The 4,567-nt window shown below is 35.8% G+C and overlaps 1 long non-coding RNA gene across 1 annotated transcript; it reads right to left on the reverse strand.

Annotated features, from left to right (window-relative positions):
- Positions 1-722: 722 nt before the first annotated feature.
- LOC131700471 (uncharacterized) lies at positions 723-2,056 on the reverse strand. Its single transcript, XR_009308359.1, has 3 exons — positions 1,955-2,056; positions 1,388-1,602; positions 723-842 (listed from the first exon to the last, which is right to left on the reverse strand). It is a non-coding gene; the product is annotated as an uncharacterized LOC131700471 (long non-coding RNA).
- Positions 2,057-4,567: the final 2,511 nt, after the last annotated feature.

Consider the following 4,567-nt stretch of genomic DNA (forward strand, 5'->3'; position numbering starts at 1 on the left):
TCATCACCCTGAACACACCATCCCCACTGTCAAACATGGTGGTGGCAGCATCATGGTTTGGGCCTGCTTTTCTTCAGCAGGGACAGGGAAGATGGTTAAAATTGATGGGAAGATGGATGGAGCCAAATACAGGACCATTCTGGAAGAAAACCTGATGGAGTCTGCAAAAGACCTGAGACTGGGACGGAGATTTGTCTTCCAACAAGACAATGATCCAAAACATAAAGCAAAATCTACAATGGAATGGTTCACAAATAAACATATCCAGGTGTTAGAATGGCCAAGTCAAAGTCCAGACCTGAATCCAATCGAGAATCTGTGGAAAGAACTGAAAACTGCTGTTCACAAATGCTCTCCATCCAACCTCACTGAGCTCGAGCTGTTTTGCAAGGAGGAATGGGCAAAAATTTCAGTCTCTCGATGTGCAAAACTGATAGAGACATACCCCAAGCGACTTACAGCTGTAATCGCAGCAAAAGGTGGCGCTACAAAGTATTAACTTAAGGGGGCAGAATAATTTTGCACGCCCAATTTTTCAGTTTTTTATTTGTTAAAAAAGTTTGAAATATCCAATAAATTTCGTTCCACTTCATGATTGTGTCCCACTTGTTGTTGATTCTTCACAAAAAATTACAGTTTCATATCTTTATGTTTGAAGCCTGAAATGTGGCAAAAGGTCGCAAAGTTCAAGGGGGCCGAATACTTTCGCAAGGCACTGTATCCTTCATTATTCTCATGCAGGAACTCAACAGACAGTTGTGGTTGAAAACCAAGAGGTGGCTCTTTGTCTGCTCCTGTAATGAATGCTAGAATCTGTCTTAATGACACGTTGGACTCCGCATCTGAAAATAAAAATAGTGAAACATAAAAGTAAATAATTATATAAATGCATAAACAAGTGTTGTGCATCAAAGTTTAACTTTCTTTTGCAAAATTATACACATGGATTACATCATATGCTTTAAAATCATTTTACATTCAAACAATTACCACACTGTAAAAAGGGATATTAAGGCATTTGTAGTATTTTTATATTCCAACACTTTATCTAAATATGAAAAATGTGTATTTATTTTTTTAAACGTTAAATATTCCTACATTTTCCCCCCCAAAGCTTGCTGGTGGCTGTGGTACAGAAATGTAGTGAAAATTGACGATGCTTTAGGTCTTGTCCCAGCCCCGCAACTGTCACCTTTATGAATACCATAATATAGTAAATGTCTTTCATATAGGTCTGAGCCAGAGTATATATCTCAGAATGGCAAGTCTGCAATTGATGGCCATGGCTAGTCACCTTAAAGTACATATTACATTTAAACTATATCCACTTTGTCAGCTGCAATGACCCAGCAGCCCTTCGACATTGCTACAAGTACATTATCTTTACCTTCCACATCCTGTAGGTAATCTCTCCAATAGCCCACAATTCGTTGTTCCTCACGTCTTTTATTACTTCCAGCAGTGCTGAATGATATTTTGAACAATTCTGAAAACTGTTCAGATGTGAGCACTTCCTCCCTCCAGCAAAATTAATTGGCGAAAAGAACAGGATGTGCAACAATGGCGTCAAGCACACCAAGCGTCTTCAATCCCTCTTTTAACCTAGGAAACATATATAAAGTACATGAAAAACAGAATGCCTGCTTCTTTCTTCATGTTAGTGACCAGTCAACACATACCGTACTAATAAATAAAGTTGGACATCAGTTCAGATATTTCTTACAAAACTACACAGAATATTTTCTACATTTACTGTGACAGTGTACTTAACATGTTTTATAAATCTAAACAAACTATTACTCACAGTTCAATGTGAATATTGCTAATGTAAGCATTTATTAAATGGTTGAACAGGTATTTGCTACACTCTCACTCCATATTTAATATACTCATGTTTTCAACTGACAAGTATAAATATAGTAATCTACTGAAATGCATGACAAAATAAATGTACCTTTCCAGGGAATTTCTTGTTCGGCCACAAACATACCACTTCATGAAGTCTTGTACAAGTACATCTCTGTCTTGCAGATTTTGTAAATAGCAGTAACATCCTGCCACATGCAGAAGGTTGCAGTGCTTGGCTGCAACATCTTTAAGCCCCTCTAGTGTTGACACATTCTCCATCTGAAAAAGTCAAAACATAAGTATAAAAACTCAGAATTAGTATGACAACATCATACCAGCCAAACCTTTACAAAAACTAGTGTGTGGGGGGAGTGTATGAGAATAACATGAAGCATGGCAATAGTCACAAACTGCTAACACACAACAAATCTATGTAAAGAGGAATATTTTCGAATAATACATTAGTATTATTATTAATACTGATACACAGATTCTCATTAAATGTATTCAAGTTAAAACTTTGAACGCACCTCCAAAATTATCTCTGCAATATCACAATCACAGATGTCTTTCACAGAAGGTGTGTCCTGCTGAGGGTCATAGGCTAGACTGTCATATAATGTCTGAGAAAAAAAGTTGGGGGATGGTCCGCCATGCACCAAAGATATGGCTATAATTCTTCCAGCCAGAAAGTAATCATCATCACGTAATGCTATTGAAATACATAAAAGAATGAAGCATGTGAAAAAATTATAGATGGGTGTATTGCAAGAAAATTAAGATTAAAAAACAAATTAAATACCTAAAACTGCAATTACCTTGGGAATCGCAGGTCACATTTTTCCAGTCTTCTGAACCTTCAAATATTTTACTGTTCTGTAGTGTCTGCATTAATAAAGTTAGAAATTCCCTTGTAGGACCACCTCTGTCCACAGCTCCTTCCGAGTTGCCATCTGAGTCAGTAAACATTACAGACATTCTATTTTCTGGCTTGTATGTTTTGCGCTTAAATCCACGAAGTGCACCATCCCATATATTTATTCTATCAATATGGAACTTTGAAACTGCATCTTCATCTATTTGTAGGGCAAGATTTGTGATAACAGCATGAAGAGTTACTTGATCTCTATAAAAGAAAAGAACATTTAGGTAGTTAATACATTGTGCTTGTGAACACAACTTTTGCTAAAAATATAAAACACTATATTTTTTGTCTGTATACAATAGGGTTCATTTGAGCATTGCAAAAATATCAGTGGGAGAAATGCAATCATTTTGACACATTATAAATATTTTGAAAAAAATACCCATCATGTAAGCAGACAGATGAATTCTCAGCAAACTGTACTCCTTCTTCATCACTTGAAGAATTAAGCTCAGTACAATCATAGATAAGTGATGTATACTGCCTAAAATAAAAATAAATAAAAAGATATTTTATTGAAAGTCTTCTGCTTACATACACGTTCCTCCTAAATTCAATGGTAATAAAGCTGGTGTTACATTGGTGTTACATTTATGGTGACAAACTGAGAAAAATGAAGCAATATCTTACTTGTAACAATCTGATCCTTCTTTCTCCAGAACATTAGTTTCCAAAGTCATGGCAGATGTAGACTGAAATAGTGTAGCGTGTATTTTAGATGCCTCTATCAATATTGAACTTTGAAACTGCATCTTCATCTATTTGTAGGGCAAGATTTGTGATAACATCATGAAGAGTTACTTGATCTCTATATCCACAAAAGTTTGATGTATCCAGTTTGCTGTATATTCACAAAAGTTTGATGTATCCAGTTTGCTGTATATCCACACAAGTTTGATATATGTTATACCCATTCTGATATATGCTATATCCATTCTGATATATGTTATACCCATTCTGATATGTGCTATATCCATTCTGATATATGTTATACCCATTCTAACAAATGCTATATCCATTCTGATATATGTAATACACATTCTAACATATGCTATATCCATTCTGATATATGCTATACCCATTCTAACATATGTTACACCCGTTCTGATATATGTTAGAGCCAGAAAGTTGAAATTTTGAATTGAACGGCCCCTCATACTTTAAAACGTACTACAATATGTTACGTTTCTGTGTATTATAAACAAAACCCAAGCATTTCAAAAAGATGCCAATGCAGCACAGAGTCAGTGCCACACCCTCGATGGGATGAGGTAAAGCCATTATTGTACCCAATTCAGTACCCGCTCGGAAATCTGTATCCCCTGGCGCATTGCGCATGCGTAAAATGAGATCGTCCCACAGGCACGTCTAATTTTTATTTTGCTCTTGTCTGAGGTAAAGTATGAGTGATGTGCACGCGCAGCAGCTGTCGGCTGCATTTTGCAATCATTTACTAACTTTTTCGGCAGGACGGCATGATTTCTTTGTGATGTGAATAATCAGTTATAGTTTGTTTTCATTAAAAGCGTCTTTGACATGCGCAGCTAAAACCATCTTTAAATAATTAATGCTTAATGTATTAACCATGTGACCTACCTGTTAATAAACGATTGTGCCGATTTCAAAGTAGACTATTATTTTTTATATATTTTTGTGATTTCGAAGCTTGAAAGTTGAAAGTAAGTAAATGATCACTAAAGTTTTCACGAATGTTGTTGCTCTGTGGCTTGTGCTGTTATGTCTGGAATAAACAGGAGTCGTGTAAATGTTATTAAAAATGATAACGAACATTTC

The sequence above is a fragment of the Acipenser ruthenus genome, chromosome 24 (assembly GCF_902713425.1).
Source record: "Acipenser ruthenus chromosome 24, fAciRut3.2 maternal haplotype, whole genome shotgun sequence".
NCBI lineage: Eukaryota > Metazoa > Chordata > Actinopteri > Acipenseriformes > Acipenseridae > Acipenser > Acipenser ruthenus.